A 26,454-nucleotide genomic window follows, 5' to 3' on the forward strand; every position below is an offset into this window, starting at 1 on the left:
AATACAGTTCTTGCTTTCCTGGTGCCCAATCCTGACGTTAAAAGACAAAAATCTTTTAAATCATCAAAAGGACAGGTGTGTTAACAAGAGCACATCAGCTCAGCATAGATTATTGCTAGTAAATTGCGCCAAGAAACCTCTGAACTTGTCGAGAAGATAGCAAACGTCCTGTTAGGCACTGTGAATGGCTTCCTTTTCAAGTTTCTCTGCAAGTTCCATCAAGAAACAGAGTTTATGAAATTGTAACATAACACGTACACAAAAATAAATGAGAAATGATAGTGAGGAAGCAGAAACAAGTGAGCTTTAAGGAGCTCAGCTTTGCTCGTGTTTTTCAGCCCTGTAACTGAGATCTGCATCTCCTAAGCAGGTAGTGAGGCACTGGAGGAATACATAGAACAGCTCCATGGCTGCAGTCATTTTTTTTACCCCAAGGATAATCTGTTCTATGCCTAGGTACTTTTTTAGGGAAGCTAACAATATTCAGAATCTAAATCCTAAAAAGTAATAAAAATTCACTGATGCAAAGAATGTCACCTGAATCGTGAGGCACATTCATTATGTGGAAACATGGTGAGTGCTGGTGTACGCACTGACTGCACAGACTACGACATGGAGATTGTTACCTGAATTACTAAGATGCCAAAAAACCTCCCCAGACACTTGCATAAAGCATCCCCAGACTGACTACCTGGCTGCTGTCATAGCGCTGCAGTAAATATACACAGGACCTCCACTGCTCAACCCACAAAGGACAGCAAAACAGAGGTTCAAGCTTCCTGAACACCTCTTCCCAGTTAAGCTGAGACTTCAGACTGAGACAACGTTGGGTCTTTTTCCTACATCCATGCAAAATATGCTCATTTTGCAGCAAGTCCAGAGACCTCCAGGCTGCCAACTGTGTTGCTATAAGAAGAAAGGCATGGTGGTTTCAGATAATTCAATTTCAGCCTTCCGATCAGTGTTGCTCAGTGTGACAAACTCTCTTCTAGCATGTGGCAGCATCTATGCAGTCCCATCCTGTAGTGAAAAGGTAGCAGAGGAGGATTCCAATTTCTATTTGCTCTCATGACCTAGGCCAATACACGTTTTGTACAATGCAGAGCTAAAGATTAAGAACACTGAATGGCCCCAAACACTTACATATGGCTTCTGGCCATCTTTCTGCTCCTTCCATAGAGGCTCTCATTGTATATATTATATATGCACACACACTTATGTTTGCACACACAGCCTTCATGAACGCAGTGGAAATTCTGGATCCTTTTCTCATTATCATTTCATAACTTGTAGGATTTAAGGCTTGTTTGTGTTATAGCTGCTGATGTTAAAGTAACACTTACCCTGAAGCTTTCATAAAATTTTCAGAACTGCTATTATTTTTAACCTACTGCCAGAGGCAGATCCTCTAAGAGAATGCAGCTATAAGGTCATCCATTTCCTCCCAGTAAGCAAACTCAGTTTCCTTATCAGGGTAATAAATACCACCGCCAATAACATAAGTGCTGAACAGTTCCCACTTCTGTTGCCACTGTGGTAGAACCTTGTTTCAATGATTTAGTCAAAACCGCCCTTGCCTCTGCTGATCTCAATTTTTAAGGAAGAAGTTATTACAGGAAAATTAAACAACTTCCCTCCCATTCAAAGAGTAGGATTATTTATTTATTACACATATTCTAGGTTCACTGCTCTTCTTGTTATGAACAACACCCAAATCCTCAGCATTCTTCATTTGATTCAAATAGGTCTACAGAAAGAGTAGGTTCTTTTGAAAGCTGTATCATAAAGATCGTTTTAAACATACAAAAGATGTTATCTGTTGGGGGAAAAATATGTATCTAAATGGGGGTGGAGAGGGTAGGGGGGCTGTGGGAGTGGATCTCAAACATAGGAAATGACAGTATTTTCCACCCTAACCTCTTCAGCTATAGTTGCTAAGTAACCATGACACACCACTGTGTATTCTCTGCAGCGTCTGGTCTACAGCCTGACAGTTTGATTAATTCTTCTGAGTACCAAACCTGCATGGTGAATATTTTAAATACTTAAGCATTTATTTAAAGAAAAAAAAAAAAAAGGGAAAGAAAAAAAAGAAAACCTGCCTATGATTTATAAATTAAGTTTTATTACTAAGTTGCCAGATTTAGATAGGAAACTAAAATCCTCTTCCAACAGAGAAAGGTGAAATATATAGCAGTTTCTTTCTCTAATTCACATACCAGTAAGTGTATTTCTCCATCCTTAATAGCATACATATTTAATTCTGAACCCTGTGAATCAATGTTTGCAAAGAAAAAGATAAAAAATACCTACATTGTCATTTCATTTCCTTTTAAGTGTCTACATTTCTACACGAGGAAGTTCAAAGAATCAACAAATATTACTTCCAAGTAGCCGAAGATGTCAGATGCATCAGTGTACACACACAGCACAACTCCCTGTACCCTACCCCTTTACACCAACTACAGCTTCAAGATTCCTGTACTTTATATTGCAGCTGATTAGCTGATTAATGCAGATTTTAAAGATCATTTTATATCTAAATGTATCAAGTATTTATGAACATATGCCTGCCTTCACCATTCCCCTCCATTTTTTGCAGACCATTTTAGGAAGTGCAGAGGAAAATAGCTTAGAGAATTGTTTTTAATTACAAGCATAACACCATGCAAACAGTCATTACAAATAAAGTACCTGAACGTTAGCCAGTGCTGGGGTGGAGTATCACAGAAAAGGCACAGGCACTTAGAGAGCAGATAAGGAAAAAGAAACCTCTGCCCATCTAAAAGTGCACTGGGGATTTGTAAAAGCAGAAAACAATTCTTTTCATACTAGAGTCTGAGTAGGACATTGGGACCAAAGCAGGTATCTTTGCTTGATCTTTGACAAAGGACACTCCTGAGTTGTACTCTTTCAATATCTAGCAACATGCACACAACCATCACAGGTTACAAGGCTTTTGCTCTTCTGCTTTGTTGTCAGTGCTTCTATCCAACTTAGACAGAACAATAATAAAACATTCTCCTATCTGTTACTTCAGTATTTATTGAAATTAGAATGGAAGGAAAAGATCCACTGAACAAACCTTTTGCTAAATAGTGCAGCCAAAGTAAAGAACTGTCTGAGAAATCCCACCTTGTGTTTCCCAAATAAAACACTCTGCTTCTTCTGAGCTACCAATCTTTAGTATGGTAGAAAAAAATGAATCCCCTTTGTGTTTCCATTGTGACGTAGTTGTGTCATGCTTGCTAAATACAAATTGTCTTGATTGACTAATTAGGTATTGCAGATTACTAGTCTGAGCCATCAATCTTTCTAGTCTTATAAAATATTCCCTGTTTCAACTCTAGGAAGCTTTGTGGAAACCAGAGTGTATTCTCCAGCAGTATGAAATATTTTCCTGATGTAGGACTTTGAATATAGCATAGCATTTGCTAAAAACAAGCAGAAGTCTTTATGCATTCATATTAGGAAAGTTCTCTAGCATGAAGACAATATTGCTGTTATGATGCTTCCTGGAAATGCAAGCATTGTCCTTTCTTTTGCTCCAGTAATTATCCTACTCTGTTGCCTCAGACATCTCCTATAAATGTTGACAAAACTAAAAACACTGAATTAAAATGTGATCAAAATGTTATTTTTGGTCTATTTGTATTGTATTTTGTATCTCTATCAGAACAATTTAACAATATCTGCTGAAAGGAGAAGAGCCTAATGCGTATGTAATTATAGCCAGAAATCTGTCCTTTGATATTAGAGAAGGCCCAGAAGCAGAAATACTATCTCCATCAGAGACTGCTCATTAACAGAACAATATAAATAGAGAGCTAATACTTTATATCTCAACTACAAACTAATAAATCTGGTATCAAGTAGCATTTCATGCCTATACCAGATCTCTACCCTGAAAGAAATCTCCACCAAATAAGCAGAGCCCTCCTGCAGCTCGGGTTTTACAGAGCCTGCAGATTTCCCCCTGAAGTGCATGCACGTGGTTACATGTTCCTCTCCTGGGACTGCACTCAATCAGCTGCAGGCACTTTGCTGCTCAGAGCTTGCAGCTCTTGTGTGTGGTCATGCCTTTTCCTTTAGGAGCTTTCACTGGGAAAGAAAAGAAAATGAAATTAAATCCTTAGGAAGACCTTGAAATTAAAACTTTAGGAAGACCACTACAGGCCTGAACATGGTACTACAACAGTGCGGTGGAAACCTGTCATCTAGCACAATGAAAAGTTTTTTTTTAATAAATCTTAAAACCAGCTACGTTTATTTTTGCCTGCTTTCAAGGTTTCCTATACATTATAATTTTTATAATTGCATGTATAAAAGATTCTCGTTCTCTTGTATGTGTACAGAGTGCATGTGTATGCAAGATAGAATATTTTGTTTAAATTGGGATTGCAATTTAAGGTTTCAGATTTAGCAGTCCTCAGCTTCTTGTATTGGGTTAAAGACACCTTGCTCAATGAGCACAGTTACAAGCTTCTGCAAAGGATGTGATTTAGGATATTTCTGAAATGTTTGGGCTTTGTTATGATTTCCCAAAAAAAAAACTTTCTAGTGTAATACAACTTCAGTCCAGTTAGTGCTAAGTATTTAACTTTTGTCTTTCAACTTCTTGAGCAGAATACTCTGTGCTTTTATGGTCTTACGTGTTTTTGATCAAAGCATAGCTTTATGTTTGCCTCTGTAACTGCATACTAAATTATTAACAACTTATTGGCTTCAGTGTGGTTATAACACAACAGAGTCAATGGCATTTATGAGAAGTGACATGTTTAAAAGCATGTAGTTTTAAGTCGTTCTTTCCTCTTTAATGGGATCATGATGAAGGAAGCTGTCGTATTGGGAAAAGAATTACTTTAGCAAGACATGATCAAAAGCTGTGGAGGAACACAAAGCCAGAGCCAAAAAGTCTCCAAGGAAGAATACAAATTAATAGTTTTATAGGCAGATTGATCTCTCGATTACTGTTAACAGCCCACTCCAAAGGACGGGTGATATTACAGATATAGTATGATCAATTATTCCTGTAAAACACTCTAAGAACAGCTGAGGTGGTGTTATCTAGCTTCCCTCATTTTTCTCTCCAGCACCTATGGACTACTTGCTAGCACTAGTTCTGCAGCTGATCCAGTATGGGCAGTTATCTTCATCTCTGTAATCTCTCATTTTCCTCTGTCAACTTCAGACCGAACATCACAGCTACCTGAAAATCTGCTCTCTAGGCTGAAAATCGACCACACTGCAATTCTCTTGGGTTCTTAAGTTAATGAGTATGCCTCTATCCATATTGCTATGTTCTGTTCAGAATAAAAGAAGAAAAGTTGAAAAAAAATGTACTTCCATTACAGGTTGTGAACTGTTTACAAATGATAATAGCCAACGTTATCAGCACAACTGTAGGAAATGGACAGAGATCCCTACTTAGGAAGTTCTGTCAGGGCTATACACCTAATGAAACAGAACCATGCCATTTTACTATCCCATTACATTTCCAAAACATCCCAGTCATGTTTCATGTAGTAAGTCATTAGTGAATCATAGCTGCAACCAAGACTGTCTTCTGCGCTAAATGGAGCTCCCCCCATGCATAAGTCACCTACTGCACGAGCTTCTTAGTTATCTACCTTTTAATTATGCTTTCTAATATACGCATTCAAATCCTCACCAGTCTGATTAATCAAGTAGATCACTAGCAAAAAGAAGTTTCATTGTAAAAAAAAAAAAAAAGTTTCAAATGCACGAGGAGAGAATTATCAAGTTGTAGTTTATTCCAAGGAATTGACAAAATCAGCGATAAATGCTATTCACACTGGAGCCTCGTGGTAACACGCTCCTCTGATTAATGAGGTGACAGTTTTATGCTGTGAAATAGCAAAAGGACTTGACAAGACTCACAGTTTTGCTCATTGACTCTAACAGCTGGAATGATGTTTCCTAACATTCTCTCAAGGTTTGTCAGTAATGTATTGTTCTTGTCACTATCTCCTCTGAACGGATTTTCACATCAGAGCACGTAGCAGCAAGGTGAACTCCAGCAAAGCAGCACGAAGCAGAACTGGAGGTATGACCAGGCAATACAGAGCACCTTCTCCCAGCTCCATCACAGTTGAACTATTGCAGCTTAAGGTCATAATGGCCACATCTTTACCTTCTTGATTTCAAAGAGGGTGTGTAAACAGTTGTAAAGGGGGGAAATAAACATTTACTGTATATAAGAGATTGTGTCAGTCTGTTACCAGTGTGATTTCTAAAAGGTTTCCATGTTTTTATACAGTGGATTTTAATCCCAGACTAGCTTAATACTTCTACAGCATTGTTTTTGTTTGTTTGTTTTTACTATAATTTATTTTAGCCTAGCAAGTACACAGATATTTGATTTACACCTCTGTTCTCAACACCAGAGGATCTACAGATTTAAGCCATGATGCAGTTCAACTTGGGGGGGGGGGAACTCAGTGGAAAGACTGAGCACAGGAACTGAAATGATGAAGCACCAAAGTGAAGTATGGAAAACAGACATGGATACAACGGAGACATGCTTGAATGCAAGGAGTTCAACACTAGAATTGCTTGGGAGAATCTGCCTCTGCATTTTCTTCCCATTTTTAATCTATTTATTTATTTTGCTTCTGATGGCATCCTTACCAGCAAAATTAAGAAAGCAAACAAGCAGAAATTAAAAAGTAGTATATAGAAATAAAAATAAGAGCAACTGCTTGTTAGTAGCCAGCCTTCCACAAAAAAAGTATTTCAAAAGAAGTGGATTCAGTTGTCTGAACCCTGTCAAGTGCTGGGCAAGAGTGCAAAATGATACCAAAAATAAAAATCAGTATGTTAGCATTTCCTATTTCTATTGTAAGCATTAATCAGAATTTTAAGAAGCACAAGGAAATGGTGAAGAGATTCAACTGGTTTTGAGTGCAGATAAGCATCTGAAACATCATATTTCCTTTATAGACATGGCAATCACAACTCTGGCTGAAGCCAAATTTAACCCCAAAGTTGCATGTTTGAATTTTGGCTCTAAAGATAGTTCCACTGAAAATAAACAATTATAAATGTAGATTTCAAACCCTGTGGAACTGATCCACAGAGAGGAATTCCTGGACTTGGCAGTGTTTTGCAGTAATTATTTATATCCAGGCACAGTTTTCTTTTCAATGGGGAAGCAATCTGGCAGCCATTACAGCAAACTCAGAACAGACCATGTCCTTTCATAAAGGCTACAAATCTCTGTTTACAAGGACTTAAACATTAATGAAGTCAGCTGCCTATTATTCTCATAGCACCAGGAAAAAAAAAGTCCAGATATAGGTTGTACCCAACCTTCTAAGGGGCATTTTGGCAGGTAAAGTAAAACCTGAGGGTTCCTCCCAAATGATCTCAATGTACATCAGAATATACATGCAAACCAGCATGCTGAGAATGACGCTAATCTGGAGGGAACAAAGGAGAGGAGAACAAAGGAGAGATGCTAATTAAAAGAAACAAGTTTTTAATGATTCAGTCCAAATTAGAGAAGCAGAAGGTTTCAGTCTAGTCACTGGGCTAATGGGTAAAATCAGCACTAGAATGCAGTATTTTATATTCTAAATCAGCTTTTTTTTCTTCCAAGCCCATAAAGAAATTACTAAGAATTCAGCAAAGAGCTTTGTGTGATTGGTCTCATTTGCCAAATAGAGGCAACATTTAGAAGGTATAGAGAAGAAGAAAAAGCTCTAAGCAAAACTCTCCATTCCGGTTATGATGGTTTTCATCCAGGTAGGCATGGTGGTCCCCTCTGAATAAATCTGAGCTAGTGCAAAAAGAACCTGGTTCAATTTCTTAAGAGAATATTCCATTGAATCAGGGCCCAAACCAAGTCAAACTACAATGCAAGGTATATAACATTTACAAGCTATAGTTCCTGTTCCGTTTCTGAAGAGCACCAAAGTATTCCCCCCTCCCCTCCCAGAAAACCAAGTAAATCACAGAATTCATCACCAGTTACTGTAGGGCCATTAATGAATGAAGTTTCATTAATGGAGTACAATGGCTTCATCAATACCTATTAGGTATAATAACTTTGAAGTCCATCAAAGACATGAGGAAGCTCATTGTACATTTTACATAGAACTGAGGCTAGAATACAAGACAGCATTTAGCTTTGATCTGGTCTGATTCAGTATGGCAATTCCTTATCTTCCAGATGAAACAAATACGGTAAGAACTAATAATGAAAAGAAAATAGTTGTTAAAGCAAACCCTATCTGTTATAAGACCACACGCTCTTTAGCCGGGCTAGTAAAGCGACATGCAAGTGACAAGAGTCCTTGAACAACTTCTGTATGAGAAAACATTAACAAAATAATTGGTTATTTCAGAGAGAAGATAGAAAAAAGCATCACAATGGAGATGGGGAAAGTGGCATGTCACATGGTAAAATACAGCTCGTTCACCATCTCATTTTTATTCTGAAACTGCACATAGGAAGGAACACAGTTTTGAAAAGATAAATGTTTCTGCATAGTCTGTGCAATTCAGGACAAGACATCTTGCAGTTCATGCCAGGATTGTTCAAGAAAAGAGCTACATATTTGTACACGTAATGAAATATTACATTAGATTCAGAATCATCTGGTAAAGCCTTCAGGCTGCAAGGCAAAAAAGCATCCACAGACTGACAGATTAGGACACTAATCCCACAGGTGCTGATTATTCCTTAACAGCCTACTATAAGATAGTCTTTTCACTTTCTGTGAAATACGTGTCGCTATCAAGATGAGACTGCATTGCATTTTGTTGGAGATTCTTCTAACCTTTCACACCTTGTTTATTAAGCAGAGTGGTCAGCAAGTCTTTCTGGCCAGTTTGGCTATGTGTGCCACATACATCCTCATGCCATGGACTATGCTATTGGAGAAAGAGAGAGACAAAGCAGCCAAATAATTAGGAAACCCTGCCTTTCACTCTGTGACAAACAGATGTTTGTCCAGGACTGGTGACTCCTAACACCTTTTTAATATAGATTTATTGAAGCTGTCATTCCCTGGCAGTTTTTCATCTGATCTAATTAACAGAATCAAAGGAACATTTATTAAACCTCATGACAGCAACAGTTTAAAGCTTTCTCCACCAATCCAGCAATATCAATTGACTGACAGATGATCAGAGTTTCTGGAACATAATCTGATAACAAGTTGTCCACTACTCATAAATAACAGTGCTACGCTTCAAGAGGTGATCTATCCCCTCACAAAACTGGCCCTGTTTGTGCTACTGATCCAAACACAATATAACTTTAAGCACGTGCTTTTCTCCAAAGCAGATGAAACTTGGCTAGTGAACTTTGCTTTCTTACCCATAACCCGCCCAATAATTGATATACACAGATATAAATTATGCAAATATAAATGACACAGTAGTTAGGAGACTTAAATTCAGTTCCCAGCATTGTACTTCTCATCTTTTGTGCTTCCAGTCGTGCACTTTTACAGAGTTAACGATAACAGTAATGACCACAGAATGGAAAGATTAAGTTTCAGATGAGGTTTAAAAGAGTGTACAGCTCATTGATACATCTTGTGATTTAAAGCAAGCATAAAACATTACAAAATCTGAACAGTCAGTGCCTTATCTCTGTCATGGTCTTTTTATTCCACTTTGATATTTTACTGTTAATGTGATGTACAAGCCCTTGAAGGCCCATCAGGCTTATTTTAACACATGCTTATTTAGTCACACACGCCGGTTATCCTGGAAGAGGATGCTTACTTGTGTTTGATAGTTTTGGTGACTGTGTTAATCGAAGATGATGATTTAGTTTGGTGCTGTCAAGAAACGATCGCTAGGAGAGGTTCTCACATCTTGTTTGTGAACTTCAGTGCCTTTTGTGCTCTGATTTCCTACTTTTTAATCTACATTAAGTTCATGTGAAATGTGCACAAAGAACAATAAAGAACAAATAAAAATATTTTCCTATTATTCCTTGCATTGAATAAGTACACTGCTTAGCTGAACAGTTTTTAAGTAATCAATCTAATGCTTACATGTGTTTTAACTGAATCCCCACCCCACTCCTCATTTTATCCTTGAAAACATGGAGTACATTATATTAAATCTTAACCACAGATGCTGCAAATCATCTTAGCTCCAGTGTGTTTCTGTGCATTTCCTCGGGGTAATGAAGGTAGCTTAGAAGAGTAGTAGTAATTCATTTACAACAGCTGCAGGTAAAAAACACAAGGTGCTTTTAAATGAGAAGAGCTGAAGATACATACCAGTAGCAAACTGTGTAGTGCTGAATATGTTGCAGCCCTTGACTACTTTAATGTTAAATGAATTAATCAAAAAATAATTAAACATCCCAGACACACTTGTTTTCAATGTACGGTACATGCTTATTCTTCCTCCATATGAATTCTTACTGATGAGGCGCTTTCTGCTATGACACAGAAATAAACCAAGTCTCTTGGTGATTCAACGCGGATCGAGCAATTAATTCCACTTCTTAGATTTTGTTTTAGAACTTTAGTTTTATGAATAAATCTTAATTTAAATCTCTCTGTGATAACCGATAATGATTTTCTTCTATTCCCACTAGGTTAGGAGGTTGAATGGATTTAAGGAGAAAAAACAGAGTAGTCAATCTAAATAGCTTCGGTGCTTACATGCAACCTTCATTAAAAAAAAAAAAAAAAAAAAAAAAGTATGTTGTGGGGAATGATTGCCTTGTGTATATACCCTTCCACCTTTACATAAATCAGCTTTCTGACTATTCCTGATTGCTACAGAGTTGCTCACAGCTTCTATTCTGTGTGGAGCACACTTCTGTTTTTGTTGCTTGTTTTGTTTGTTTTCATTACTCTAACATTTCCTAGGCACTCATTTTACTTCTTTTTTTTTTTTTTTCTCCTGTATTAAAGGAAAGCTAAAAAGGAAACTACCACATAATTCCAAATTTAACATTAAAAAAGTAAAGAAAAACATTTTTCCCTGTTGGAACTAAATAAGAAGCAAAGAAAAAGACAAAGTATTGCTCTAATTCAAGGAAGTGCACAGTTGTGCCTACATTAGCATCATCAGAAAAGCTAAAGTATGAGTAAAAATGACTTCTCTCAAACTAAATTTATGTAAGCAAAGCCAAAAAATGAAGATTCATACACAGTGTGCTGATTAATATGCTACTCTAGTATGTTCTACAAGTACTTAGAGATGGGAAGTTTGAAATCCAATGTATTTGTAACTGGTGGAGTCCCACTAACAGCCAGGAAGCCTCCTGCTGGTGCTAGCAGGACAGACTAAAACCTCTCAAAAGCCTGACTGCATGAGAACCATCTGAGCCCGACCATTTGTTTCATCTTGTCATGTCTATATTAAAGCAGTGCTGTTACATCACGTGCTCAGGAAAACACAGGTTTCACCACAGGATCTGTTTCAAAACCTACATTCCTGTGGCCTAACCTGGCTCTGCAGTGGTGGTCCCTGGCTTGCAGTTACAGCTGCAATGCTGTCTCTGAAGATGACTGACACAGAGCCAGCCTACCTTACTAAATCAAAGCACCTTTGAGAGCCTGATTAGAATCTCACAGGTCTATCAGTGCCTAACCATAGATAACACTGACAGCAGAGGTGCTGTCACCTGATAGACTGCTTTGTTGTTTCTAATTCAGTAATAACCTCAGCAGAGCTAAAGATGGACAGACTGGATCAAAAACTTGGAAGGAAAGACCTCCAAGGGGAAAGACAACATTACACTGCAGCAATTGATGATTCCAATTCAGGTGCTGACATTTTTCCTTCCAGGCCAGTAGTTTATCAATGCCAACCTCCGGCACCATGCAATGTTTATACACAGAAGAGGATTCTTCCAGATAAGCTCAAACTTCAGCAGCTTGGTACCTCAGTAACTTTCAGCACATAACTGGACACCTGTGAAACTTAACTTACCTCTTCATCCTGTCCTTATTGCAACCAAGCTGCCTGATGAAAAGTCTGCTGTAGGGACCAGTAATTTATGCTCCCCGCCCCCAGCAGAAAAGGAATATTCATGTTTACTATCAGAGTAGTCACAAAGGCTACATGAGCCAGAAAAACAGCAGAGAACATGAATTTAAGCTAGCAAATCACAAAATACTCAATGCACACAAACCTCCTGATTATCAAGACAAGTGCTGGAGTAGCTAATGTACAAGCAGGCTCAATTAACCCTAATTAGTTCAGAGTCATGCTACAAAAGACTTAATTAGCAGTTACTGGGTACAGCTAAGAAAAGAGGCATAAATAATGTTCAGTTGCAAGCTACTTTTAAGAATCTCATGACTAAATGACACTAGAAGAGCAGAAAAGCAAAGTAACAGTTCCTTATGGGGGCCAAAGAGGATGCAATGCAGGCCTTCAGTCAGTGCAGTAAATACTTTTCTTACCACTGAGCACAGAGCATCAAGATCTGTAAAGTTGTATTTAGAAACTTTTTTTCTTTTTTTTTTTTTTTTTTAATGTTACAAATTGGGTAACAAATCATTGTATCTTCTTTCATGCTAAACTTCATACTTGGAGAAATCCAAGTATTTCATTGGTTACTGTAACTGTTTACCAAAAATCTCTGTCTGGATGCCTGATTGCACCAACAGGGCCTCAAAGGTCACCGACTTTTAAATGGCAGCCACTCAGCACAGAGGCATGCCTGGGCTTTAAAAGATGAATTAAAATTGATCCTTTGCAAAGGAGAGCTTCCAATCTAACGTCCTGGTAGTCTATCAAAATAAGCCATTGCTCAGCATGTTTTTATACGAAAACACACACAGATGGACTTGAATCAGGTTCTCCAACAACTGCAAATAGTATTGCTTTATTTTTGCTCTGTAGTAGAGGATAGAAATATTTTTTTTTAATTGCACCAGAAAAACATAAAGTTAACATTTACAAGTTGTCCAGTAAAGAAGAAAACTGTTTTTCACCCTGCTCAACTGATACTCGTCCCTTTCCAATACTGGTTAGGTTGCTATTATGAATACTTAATACTGAAGAACTCATGCATTCATTCTCCCCAAAAATGCTTAAATCTCTTTAAAAGTCATAAGAATTGAGGTTTTCTTTGTTGTGTTATGCCTGTTAGAGTTCAGACTTTTAATCTTTTCCCTGGAATTTGAACGGACAGGTGCCTATGTTACAGAGAAAAAGGAGACACCAAATGTCGCCAGTTAGCAATGTTAGAATAAGGACAATTTTCTAAAGCAGACCATAATGCTTCTAAAATCCTTCCAGCCTCAAGAGATCATCTGTTCTGTGCCTAGCTTGACCTGCTATACTGTTTTCCTGCATTTTTGCCTTTCTGAGTCCACATTTCTTATTACCTTGTATTAAGCTGTCTGAACATGATTTTAAGGTATAAAAAGCTTTTCGCAAGATAGAGATGCCATCTGCAAAACCCCTTGCTGATACGGCTGGACTCTGTTCATCTTGATGCCCTTTCCTTAATCCTATTCAAGGCTTTTGGAGATCCTCTCAAAGCAGCAAATGAAGGGTTTTAATGAGATAAATTTGCTTTTACCAGCTTTACATTTCAGCCTGATCTTTTCTGGAGTTTTAAATGTTGCAGTACAATACACATCATGCTAACTATCAGGAAGTTTTGCCCTATGGTGATCTTCCTTTTGAGGTTTTTCATGTTTAGGCCATCTTTTAATGACCTCCTCAAGCTGAACTCATGGCTAGTTTCAAATACCTACAGACCCACACTTCAGCTCAATAACCACGGGCTCACAAAATGACAGACTGCTCCAGATTCCTGCCTACTATTATTGTTTTTAGATACAGAACCCCTTGTGATTTTTTTTTTCCCCACTGATAATCTTATAAGAAGGTCAAGTACAACATTAAGATTACAGGTATAAGACTTTAAAGTGATCTAAATTCCCTTTATGCTTAAAAATCTGGTAAAACAAGCATCAGTAACATTTAAAGTAAGACTTAACTTCTTGTACTTCACGTTGCTGAAAAATATACCACCTGTAACGTACTATCTGCCTATCTTTCAAACCTCATTAAAATTGAGTTTGTTTGCTGAAAAACAGGCATGTATTTCTAGATTTGTTCCATGCACTCTCCATTACTGAGACACCATGAATAGGAAGATATCAATAACAAACTTGTGCTTTGTCTGAACTAGGAATAGACAGAAAATTACGTTGGCTGTAGGAGATAAGGAAATCACACCACTGTTTGTGTGTTTAGCTAATGCTGGGAAGGTCTCTGATACAGAGACCTGTAGGTGTCACAACTGGATCAGGTTTTTAAAACTCCTCTCCACCTGAATTCTATGCGGAGTTCAGAAAACCATAGTCAACATTTACCTGCATATAACCAACCTCCTTGTAATCCTGCACCTCAAAGCTGCCGCCTTAATCCTGCTCAATTCTATAAATCCCTCTTCTGTGGAACAGTAAGGACTCTGAAATTAGTGGAGTCCCACTCGGTCAAGACATGCAGGATGCCAGGAAGGGCCTTTTCATCACGCAACTAAATTCAACTGTATTTCCCTGCCTTCTTCAGCCATGGTACAAGAACAGTGCACATATATCTGTTTGTGCCCATGCACATATGTGGGCATACGTGCCACTCCTCACTAGCAGACATTTCTGTTTCTGTACCATAAAAAGAATGAAGTGAAAACCACTAACGTGCGAGAATACAGCGATGGATATGCAGCAGCAATTAACACTGCTGTATGAGGAAAGCCCCTTTGCACTTTCATTAGCTCACATGCCACTGCCTGCCCAGGGCAACCCAGGAGGAAAGGTACTGGGCTGGTCACTGAATCAGCAGTGGTACAAACTTAGGACCTGGTGACAGTACTGATGAGTTCTTGTATGGGGATAGTCTGATAGACTCCATCTTGTTAATGTAATCCTGCTTTAGCTGGCTCATTAGCCTGGTTACAGAAGCACAGTGTTAGCAGATTCAAATTTCAGAACTAGCTTTGCTAGGGTTAGCACGCGAGATGTTATCTCATCCCAAAATGCAAACTTAAGCTCTAACTGTGACACTTGGTATGACTCTGAATGACCTTAGTCTTGAAGACAGAATGTAAAGAGTAAATTGTGTTTTCTCAACACCTCAACTGGGCTACCTCTCAAGGGATATATGCTTCTTTCTTGATACACATCTCCCCAGTTCTGCAGAAGCAGTTCAAGATTTTTTCCTGTCACTATGTTTTATGGCATTAGAAAATGACCTACTTAATGTTAGGGGTAACTTTGCTTATAAAATTTTAAGCCAAATACAAATTTTATACCTGTTTTCATTTCATGGGAACCCATAAAAAAAATTCTTCTAATGTTAATGAAACCTAAGACATGACTGAAATATGTAAAATTGACTGCTATACACATTTGAGTTTTACATTATCAGCAACAAAATATTAAAATATCTTAGGGGAAAAAAAAAGCCCACCACAAAAACAGGTCTAAGCTGCACCCTGCAGTCAAAAGGAAATTAATAGTATTGCTCCATTCTGAGACAGGATTGTAAACAGAAATGTCAATAATTCTATATATTTATTTGACATAACAGCAGTATCTAAAAACAGAGGTCCAGGAATCTTCATTAATTCTAAGAATCTCTCTTTAATTATTTGGCGTTGTTAATCAAAAATTGTTTCTATAAGTCACAATTCTGTTGTACAAGGAATTACAGAGCAAATTGTAGTGACCAGTAAAGCCAGATCCCTAAACTTATGCAGATGCCTACATCAGTATAGTTCCAGCCCACAGACTACACTATGAAAATCGAACAGAAGACATTTGAAAGTTATCTGGAGCTCAAAAATAAGTCTTTATGTTCTTTATTTAAAACCCTCCTGATACTGTTATTAAAGGAGAATTAGGTTTGCATTAATTGGAGCTTGAAAGATGCTCTGATAACATCTTTGCAGTCAAAATGCAATTACAAATAGTGTTTAAACTGTGGAATATTTTTCATTTTAGTTTGAATTGTTACACTGATACTCTCAACAAGATCTGCATGCTTATGAAATTAAATCCAGATTCATGTACTCTACCTTGCATCCTGGTTAAGACACTGCAACCGCCTCCTCATAGAAATCAAAAGATTACAAGAGTTACCAGTCTCACTGCCTAGTTTCCTTTCTTTCCTCCTCTTTTTCTATATCAGAACTACCTTAAAGATTCCAGCTGAATAGCTGTCTGGTACTTTTAAATGCTGATCCAAACCCTGAGGCTAACACTAGTTTAGATCCACAGCACATTTCACGAGAATTCCAGCACCCTGTGCTCTTATTAAAGAATCCTGGGCTTTAGACAGGTACTCTGTTGTCATGTACACATGTAGTACATTAAGAATATGGCAACCAGGCTTCATTAATTTACTGTTTATTTGGTCAGTGTCAGGATTCCTAAGTTCTACTACCACCTCTGGAGAGATTTTGAGCTATAACAACCACAGCAAATAGCATGCATAAGGGGGGGTGGGGGGGGGCAAGCAAGACCTTTGAGCTTCAGACTCTAGTTCATGAGTCATTGGTTATTTGACTTCAGACAAATTGCTTTGTTCCGTTTAAATGCCCTTTTCATCTAGGATGAGTATTAACAGCTTCTTGACTCCCTAGTGTTTTTTTAACATGAGTTTAATGTCTTAAATGTTTCCCAGAGTCCTTAGCTGAAAGGTGCTGAGCAAGTTGAACACTATCAGCTGTTATTACGTAAAGACAAATCTATTTTTTCAATACTGAAGCAACACTTGCTCTAAGGAGACAGTAGCACTAAGCAAGGAAGGAAACAATCTGCAAAAAGCTATATGAAAGTAAGCTTTTTGCTTATAAGGCAATAAGTGTTTAACCCTGCAGCTGTAATGGGTTCATGCACAGGAAAGGAAGATCACTGAGAATGTGAGGGTGGGAACCTAACAGCCTCTATGACATACACAGAGTGAAGGATCTTGAGGTATCTCCATGGCCTGAAAGCTGCACATTAGGCCAACAAACCAGACCAGATGGCAGCTAACCACAGGCTCCCTTCTCTAGGCCTGTGGAGACTGTGCATATTGCTGAGGTCACTAAGTAAGCAACCCAGGGTCAGACAGCAGCTGCAGCACAGAAAGTCTATCCTTCCCTAGCTTATGTTACAGACTGGCATTTGGAATAAACTTCAGGGATTCTTCTAGCTGTCCTTGCAAGAAAAAGTAAAGGAGAAACTGGCTCAGAGGAGTCAGGATAAGAAAACGTATTAGTTCCTTAGTGCGTACTTACTGACCTACCTTCATATTTCAATTTGTTTAGGGTACTTTTGCTTTTCATTATCAGCCTTTCTTTAAAAAAGGTAATTGCAAGGTTATTATTTATTACTATTACACATAGGGTCAGAAAGACATCTGTTAAAAGGTATTTTTTTGTCTTGCAGGTGCATTACACAGTGCTCAGAATGAGTGAAGCCGAGATAATATACATGTTTTTGTACTGTCTACTCACATTTTGTGGTGTGCAGTCTCTGGGATGCCTGATGTCTTCCTTTTGGGAGGAACAGAAGTTGATCATGGTTCATGTCAGGATGAAGTTTTTCTCTAGAGATCCTGTAGACACCTATGAAGAAACAGCAGAGAACAGACAAAACTGAGTGTGATACCTTCAGGAACAAAAGCAGAGCAATGCATAGGAAAACGTGTGAGTAGGTATGGATACACAGAGGTATCATCCTTCCTTTACCCCGTTGCTTACTGAAGAACAGCAGTCAAAACAAATTAAATTTCCTCATAACATGTGTGGTAACCAGAACATTCTGTATGTATGGTTGTCTATATAAAACACGCAAGGGACTAGCTGGGATTTTATTGGGAAAGCCACAGTACATCCTGTGTAAAAGCTGCAGATGGCACGGGCCATGGGACAGCAGGGCAAAGAGATCTTCTTCCATACAGAATGAAATTCTCTTCTGCAAGAAGAAAGTGCCATGAAGGAACATTTGTAGAGGAAGCCCACCTGGCCAGAATTTCAGCCTTAACTAAACTTAGTCAAACCTTAGGCTGAATACAGACGTGAACTTAAATACCTTAGGGTTGAATTTCATTTCTGGGTTCCCCTAGCTGAGGTGTTCCAAGGGCTGAGTCAAGAGCTTTCAAAAACTGTATCACATGTATCTGCCAGCAGTTTAACAAAGCTCTTCCAAATAGATTCATAATTAATGAACATGTGAGGTGGTGTCAGCTTTAATGATCTCTGACTTCCTCAGTCTTTATTTATTTTCTAAGGCCTTCCCTCTTCAGTGACTGCCTGTTGTCCTATTAAAAACCTCAGTTTATAAATGGGATGTGACAAGGTGAAATAGAGCCTGAAGTGATGGCTATCATATGCGAATGCACTGTGCAGCTCTGCAGCTGCAAGCACATAAGGGAAGCTCTGATAAAACCCTATAATATATTTTGCATGCAAAATACAGAAATGATGCAAATTTCTTTACTCCTACCTGACTGACCTCAAACTATCTCTGAAAACCTATTTTTTTTAGGTTTCTAAGTCTTGGAAAAGGGAGCTCCATTTACAATAACAATGGGCCACAATCTGAGCAAGGAGCACTTCAAGGTTCCATAGTTACTGGTACTCTGATTCCTGATAAACTAATTACTTCCTAAGCATAGTAGGGACCCCTCTCTGCTCCTCATTTACACAGTCATATAAACTCAGCTTTGTATTTCAAGACCTAAAGACTTTGTCCAACCTGAGTATTAGAAATTAGCAGAGTTAACATAACCTGAACCTGTACCCTGTCCAAGTTTTTGTACCAGAACATCTGAAATCAGCGAAGAGCCAAATGAACAAAACTACATAGAATGGCCTTGATTTTGCCCCTTTTTGCTTTCATTACACCTGAGCAATCCTATTATAGCCAAGGAAGTAACATGCGTATAATTGATGACATAATTTTGCCTGAAGGTCCTCAAGTATCAAGGGATTTAAAAGTGTGCTGAGCTTTAACCACGTGGTTAAACACTTTGCTGAGGCAAGACTTTATTTAATGGCTCTGCTGAAGATATACCAACCACTTGATTCTGGTGAAATGAGGTGTGTAATTCAAGTAGTCTGAAGGTTCAAGTATGCAGATTTGCATTTACTGCAAATCAAAGGTCCACCTGAAATAACATCTGCAAACAAGTGCAAAGCTGACCATAGAGCCCTCAAAGCCTTTGCAAAACTAGCCTTGAAGTGATTCCCTGTATGATTTCACCACTCAGAAACAACAACAATAAAAAAGCTTTGCAGTGATATGGTTTTGCTAAGAGAATATTCCATGCCTTCCTGGTATAAACGAACTTCAAGAACAACACTGCAGCTGAATTTAACTTTCAACAAATTCTGCTTCAGTTTTTGCACTCAGTGTTAGCACATTGGAATAAAGATGTCATATACCCTCAAAAAACAAGTTGTCCTTGCTTTATAACTATCTGACAGAGGGAAATTAGGTCTCTTGCTCTAAGAAAACTTCAAATTCTACAAAGGTTCCATTTCATTAGCTGCTAAATTGAAAAAAAACCTCTGTACTAAAGCTAGAAAAACCTCGAGAGTCACAATGCAAACATAACCTCCTGTGTAGGCATGCTTGCTTCCAATAGATTGTCCATCACTACTATTCGAGACCCAAATTGATTTAAGACTCCTATGTATATACTGTGAGTAAAGCCAATACTCACCTCACATATTTACAGGAAAGAATATAAAAGAATATCCTCCTGAAACGTAGCCTAAAGTGCTTTGAGATTGCTTAGCTGACAGCTCATTTGCAAAATACAGTTGATTCACCAGCACAGAAAGCAGCTCTTACATTTTTAGAACACAAAGATTTGAATACTTCAGGCAAAATAATACTGACTACAGCAGGTATGACAACAACCATATCTCAGTAAACAACCTCGTTCTACTACCTCATCATCTCATTAAATCCCAGATAACAATTAATTATTTATTCAATTATCATTCATTATTATTTCAGGGGGTACTCAAGCTTTAGCAATAGATCAAGGAGAATTTTAAACTCGCTGTGGTAACGCATCCCCCTTTCCCCCCCAGGTTTGTCTTTAGTAAAATAATTGTGCAAATAAATCTGATGTTGAAATTTAGAGTAGAAAAAGTCAGAACTATATAGAAATTCTTCTTGAGAGATAAAAAGATAGGAACCCCTTCTACTGATCACTTGGTAAGAATTAAGTTTCCGCAAAATGTGCTAACACAATGAAAATTAAATGGGTTGTTTAGTCTCTGTAACAGTACTTGCAACCACTTTTATCTTGGGTGCAAGAGTATTTGTATAACAGTTAAGGAGCAGTCTATTTCCCCAACCCTAGGGAAACTAATCACGACATTCTTCTTCTATGTGTTACCTAGTCCCATTAGTTGTCTCCCATACCTCTCACAATGCAATTACACAGATCTGCACTCCTAGGAGCTGCTACACTAAAAATACATTATGGTGTTACTAGGTGGCACTGATAGAAAGGAGTAATTAACACTATACAGGATTTTTGTTACAAAAATTTGCAGACACGCGAATTCATAGAATTATTTATTTTGCTCTCTGCTGTTGCTACTTGAAATACCATTCTAGGAACCTCAGGACTTGTAAAGTACAGAGCAATTGTGTTTTAATATCAGTCCAGCCCCTCAAATGAATTTTGTCCTGAACCCACATGCTCACATTAGTCTGGTTCTCACTTTCTTCCCTGGGAACCTTGATGAATGGATTTCCCATCCCATCCAAGGACATTCATTATTGCAGATTACAAGTTAGTTGTGCTTCACTCCGCACAACTAGTTTGCTCCTTTCCTTCAGGCATCTTAATTCCTAATTTTCAGCAGGCTCCCTCCAAATGAAAATCACTATCAGTATGGGTAGTATTTGGAGTTTTAGTATTGATTTATGCCTTGGGCAAAGAGGTTAATTAAATGTGAATTTTAAGCCAGCAACATGATCAGGAGAGTGAGGAAATCTGAATTCATGAATACTTCCAGAGCTGTTAAAACCATTTAAAATGAACAGTGACTGGAAAAACCCTGACCGTTACTTGCAACTGTGTCAATGTGACTCTGAAAAGTTTAAGAGAAATATCAGGTGGTTGCAGGTATTCTAGTTCGGCAGGGCTGGTTTTGGTTTGCATTTTTATTGACATTAACACTGAATTTAATATAAACTACTTATACTTCTTTCATTTCTTGCCGTATTCCTTTTTCCCTTTAAGAATTTAATCCTGAAGCTGTATGAACTATATACGGGCTGTACTAACTTTGAACCCAGTCTCATCACTGATGGCACCTGCTCTGAAGAAAGCTACCAAATTACCTTCACCCACAGCACCAGCCAGCACCTGCTCAGCAAAGCCAGAGGAACTGTATCCACACACTGATTTTAAACAGAATTGTGCTAAGATGTTCTAGCTCCACTTCAGAGCACAAATACCAGTGGAACTGCCACTGATTTAAACCATAAATCTATGGGCTTGACTTCAACCACAACAGGAAATGATTTTATTTTCTATTTTGTTTTAAGCTCACATACTGTTGCCTCTCCTAGGTCTATTCTGTTTTCTTGTGGCATCTTTACAGAAAACACAAGCATATATACAAGGCAGCAGAAAATTATCTTCCACCTGAAACATGGTTCTTAAAGGGTAGCAGTAAAGAAGGGGGAGAAAAGCAAAACATATAAAGCAGCAACACTTGTAATAAATAAACATACCCTGACACACTACAATTCAGCACTGGAATCCAAGTAAGATGATAACTAGGGGTGGGAGGTGGAAAACAAAACAAAAAAAAAGACAAAAACCCAGAAGGTCAATTGCTATCGCCACTTTACCACCTCCTGCCCTACAAACCTTCCAGGCTTGATCAGCTCAGTAAAACAGAACAGCACTGAGCCCATACCAAAGTGTTCTGCAACAGCAGAACGATTCCAAAGCAGAACCGACTGGCCTTCACCTCACTTTGATTTCTGTGTTACACTCCCGTCTGCAGTACAGGTGCATTTACAGTTAGTTAAGAGAACAACTGCACTTAACGCTGCGTGTTCTGCAGATCCCACAGCAAATGAGCACCTTGCAAGGAAAACGATCCAATTCGTGCTATTTGTTTAGACTGTCCTGTCTTCTTTACCTCCCCATCTTTCACAGCAGACTACTGCTACTAACAAAGGGCAGAGAAAAGGCCAAAACTGGTTATTTATGCAGTACATTGCCCCAGCTAATGGACAGAAAAATGTGATAAATTGCCATTTCTTTTCCTCCCCACCTCATCTGAAACCATAGGCTTATGGAAGTTCTTTTATTAACTACATCTGCAAATCTCTTTGGAACACTACACGACAGCAATCTGCAATGAAGTGTTACTTGCAGTCTTTGCCCTTGGCATACTGTGCATGTCTTGATAGAGAGAGAGATCATGCCTGAACCACTTCCAAATTTGTAACAGGCTGTTGATATTTGCTTTCTGGTGACTAATAGAGGGGAAAAGCCAAAACATTACTGTTTTGCTGTTGTTTTTTTGTTGCTGGAATCTTAGGAAAAAAAGAAAAAAAAAAAAGGCAAAAAAAAAAAAAAAAAAAAAAAAAAACAACCCACCAGGTAAGCTGCAAAGAGCTCTGACTTCCTTGCCCCAAACCAATGGGCAACCTTCCCACGCTGACTGACCTTGTAACTTATTTTTCATGTTCACAAGAGTCATTGCCACGCAATACAGATACCAGAATTCCTTTCAAATCACTTGTCTGAAGCCCCAAATGCAGCTTTCCAAACAAACTAGCCCCTATACAGCACTATCACAGCTGGACTGCCGAAGCCAGCTAGTTTGTTCAGAGCTTGTTCAAGGATCCCCTACATTACCTCTCCGACACAGTCTAAAAGCATTCTAGTGTCTTTTGTCAGTACGTTGAAAGGAGAAATTGTTAACTGAATATGGCATGACAGAGTAGCTCATGAAGAAGCTTCATCCTGGCAGCAGGAAAAATGTTTCCTTTCATTCAAATGGAGAGAGATGAGATTGGCATACAATTTCATATGTAGGAATACATAGAGAAAGTTCTGGGTTTGAGACACTGAATAGCAGTAGGAAAAGGAAAGCACACCAGGATGCTAAGCAGCAGTATTTTGTCATGAATCACGCGTTCCACACACCCCCATTCTTTTTGGCAGAAGCAGGAGCTTTTCCCACTCTGTACTATGTCCAAGGAAGCAATAAACATCACAGATCCATGGACATAACTACTGACCCGTGCAACACAAACAAGACGTAGATTAAGTGCAGAGTATTTCACCAAACCCAGGTTTACTTTCTTTTACATAACTGAGAAGTAGCGATGGAGGTGAAATGTTATTTCCTCAACTGACCAGTTAACTTGCAGGTTTTTTCCTACTACTCACTTACACAGTCTGGGGACTTAAAAATCAGTTTCTTTGTGATTTTTTTTTTCTTGAATACATGTGATCATGCTATTTCATGAAGAATATATTAAAACTTGGCAAAACACCTGAAGAGTAAATCCTAGAAATACACAATAACTTATTTTTGCATTTTCCCCTTCTGTTCATGTTCTGTGTAAAAAAGTTCTCATAAATGTAGAGAAGAGAAGAAAAAAGAATTGCAAATAAGTACGGGAAATGCGTCCACAATAAGATACACTGAAAAATTAACCTTTCCTAAGGCTGTATGCCCAGTAACTACCAGAGTATTCTTTAAGATTCACATTTATTAACTGCCTTTTCTGGCAGCAGCAGAAGCAGGCAGCTTTCATGCACTGAACACGTCCAATTCCCATTTGAACTCCAAATTTGACAAAAGCTTTTATGGATTTCCCTTTTCTTCCCCAAGTTAAAAATATTGATCCTTTGTATCTCATGCGTGATCTCCTTATGTTTTCATATTAAAAAAGAACACAAATATATGCTGACTTGCATGAAAGGAAATAAAGAACAAATGAGATTGATCTTCCTACAGCACAGGGAACACAAAGGTCTTGTATCAAATTTAAGTATAATATCAAACCACACCAATTAAACTGGTATAAAATGTTGGGTGAATATCCTTACTTCAGCCTAGGAAAGATACATTTCAGTTTTAATAAGGGATTAACTTTCTAAACTACTTTAAATAAGCACAAAGAGAAAGATAAGATATATGGTTACTGGAAAACAAGGGCTAGGTGCTGACAGCCATAACATGAAATAACAGACTGTAGTTACTTCAAATTAAGAAAAACTAATTTACACTATATCTTACTATGTCTCAGGTTCTCCCTGTCAAACTGGTGACCTCTGCACTGACGTGCTATTTCTATTTAATCTTTTCAAGCAAACAAAATTGTTTATCTTTGCTGAGCCAGATCAGTTCAAACTTACACAAAAGCTGTTCTAAAAATTACTTTCCCTCTTCTTCTAGCCCCTGTTGCTCCCCAGGGCTGCCTAACTCCTTATCCCAACAGATTCACAAATGTCACCAAACCCCACAGAGCGCTGACCTTTACAGTACTCTGCTAAACCATGCAACACATGGCTCTCAGAATAACTGAGCCTGATGGTTTGTGTTGGGAGATGTGGAAAACCACCATTCTTTTTCTTACACTGTGTACATGTGTGAATCTGTATGTTAGTAAGAGATAATCTTGATGAACATGTGAAAATTATTTTTCATGGGACTAAACAAACTTTGTTCATATCTCGTGTACAAAAAAATTCTCTTTGCAGAAGCCAGTATGTTAGGCTGTGTGAAAATACACAGCCAAGGATAAACCATTACCCCACAGCATATACAACTCAAGTAGAAGATGAGACAAGAAGCAGCAGTGAAACAAAACATGCATCATAGTGGTGTTTTAGGGCAGTGTTAAAATAGCCAAGAAGAAAGAGAAAGGTCAGGTTTTAGATACATGAGGGATGGGTCCAACTTTAAATATCTATCTATATATAAAATACGTATAAACGTTCTGTTCCTGCCTCTGTCACCGGTTTGTAGTGGGACCCCACTCAAGACACCACGTGCCTCATTTTGTACTGGTCTTGTCTATTTAGACTGTAACCTCTGCAGGGTAAGAAACATTTCTCAGTGTAGTTGAGCAGTATCTGACACAATGGGAAAAGAAGAAAAAAAATGAAAGAAGTTAGCTTGTCAAAACAAAGGAAAAAAAATCTAAGTTCCAGTAAATTTTACCATTGCATAAATGCTGCAGAAAATATAGTTTTGCTGGCTGTTTCCAATATCCACTGAGTTTTCATATTTGTTTATTTTAATTAACTTTGTAATTAATTTTTAATTTATCATTTTTTAGATTTTTATCATTATTTAAGATAACCTCATATTATGTTTTCTGCAGTCAACAGCAGTCAAGATTTAAACACAAAAATCACAAATTAGATATCAAAACACCAACTGTTAATATAACGTGAATAGATGACCAGATTGCTCTTGTGACAGAAGCGGTCACAGGTTGTCTACAAGGGTAACAACTTATCATATGTTTTTAAGTTTTCCTTTCTGTACATTATGCTACTAACAGTGGGAGAAGTTTCCATCAGCTTCTGGCTTGAAGAGAAGAAATGGAGTCCATCTGGGTAGGAATTTATTACAAGTCTGATAGTGACAGCATCATATGGATGAGTTCACTGTTTGTAATGCAGGGCAGTCTAGAAACCCTGGGAAGCATAAACACACATCTGAGAAGAAATAGAACACCCCGAGCTAGGCAAATTAACAAAAACATAATGGGAAGCTGAGGCTTGCTCTCATTTCCTCGGTGTGTTTAAATTCAAGAAGGGGATAAGACAGTGAAATAAATCTTGAGAAACTGTTTGAGAGGTGTTTTTTCAACTGGGTGCCTTCACTCCAAGAGAGAATGTGAGTGGAAATGATAGCCTGACCAACGTAATTTGTCCCATCAGATTCAATAGGAATACTTGGGAAGTAGGCAGTGACCACTAAACCAGATTTTTAAGCACATTTAAATACCTCACTGCCGATGAAGTGGTACAGAAGAAGCCATTTGCATACACTGAATAACCTGATTCCATTTAGGCACATATTTCTTAAATCTTTCCCTGAAATACTTGGTGCTGGCACAGCCCTCTGCAGCATTAGCTCCAAAGCCTCTGCTGTCTCTCTGCTACCTGATGCCAACGCTGCACCTTGCACAAGGTCAGGTTTATATGTAGGCTTTTTTTATACATAGGCTTCTGCTGAAGGTAGAACAATGACTGCTTTCAGACATCCTCCATGTTAGCAGCAACAGGCAGAGAAGAAATATTAACCACGACTGGCAAACTTGTGAGGCTTAATTTCCCAGCATATTTATTTATTCAAGTGACTATCATAAAAAGCCTATCACCTTGACAACGAGGCATTTATTTACAAGTCTGGAAGAACAGTATGGCATAAAGATACCTATACAGAATGCAGTATTATGGGAAATAGTTGCCACTGCTATT

General features: G+C 38.2%; 1 long non-coding RNA gene across 4 annotated transcripts in view; it reads right to left on the minus strand.

Annotated features, from left to right (window-relative positions):
* The window catches only part of LOC311424221, a 126,155-nt gene that overhangs the window by 83,201 nt on the left and 16,500 nt on the right, over positions 1–26,454 (minus strand). For all 4 annotated transcript variants that reach the window (XR_014686017.1, XR_014686018.1, XR_014686019.1 and 1 more), the window contains exon 2: positions 17,471–17,581. This is a non-coding gene — a long non-coding RNA (uncharacterized lncRNA). The remainder of the gene's footprint in view (positions 1–17,470; positions 17,582–26,454) is intronic.

The sequence above is a fragment of the Aythya ferina genome (assembly GCF_964211825.1).
Source record: "Aythya ferina genome assembly, chromosome: 27".
NCBI lineage: Eukaryota > Metazoa > Chordata > Aves > Anseriformes > Anatidae > Aythya > Aythya ferina.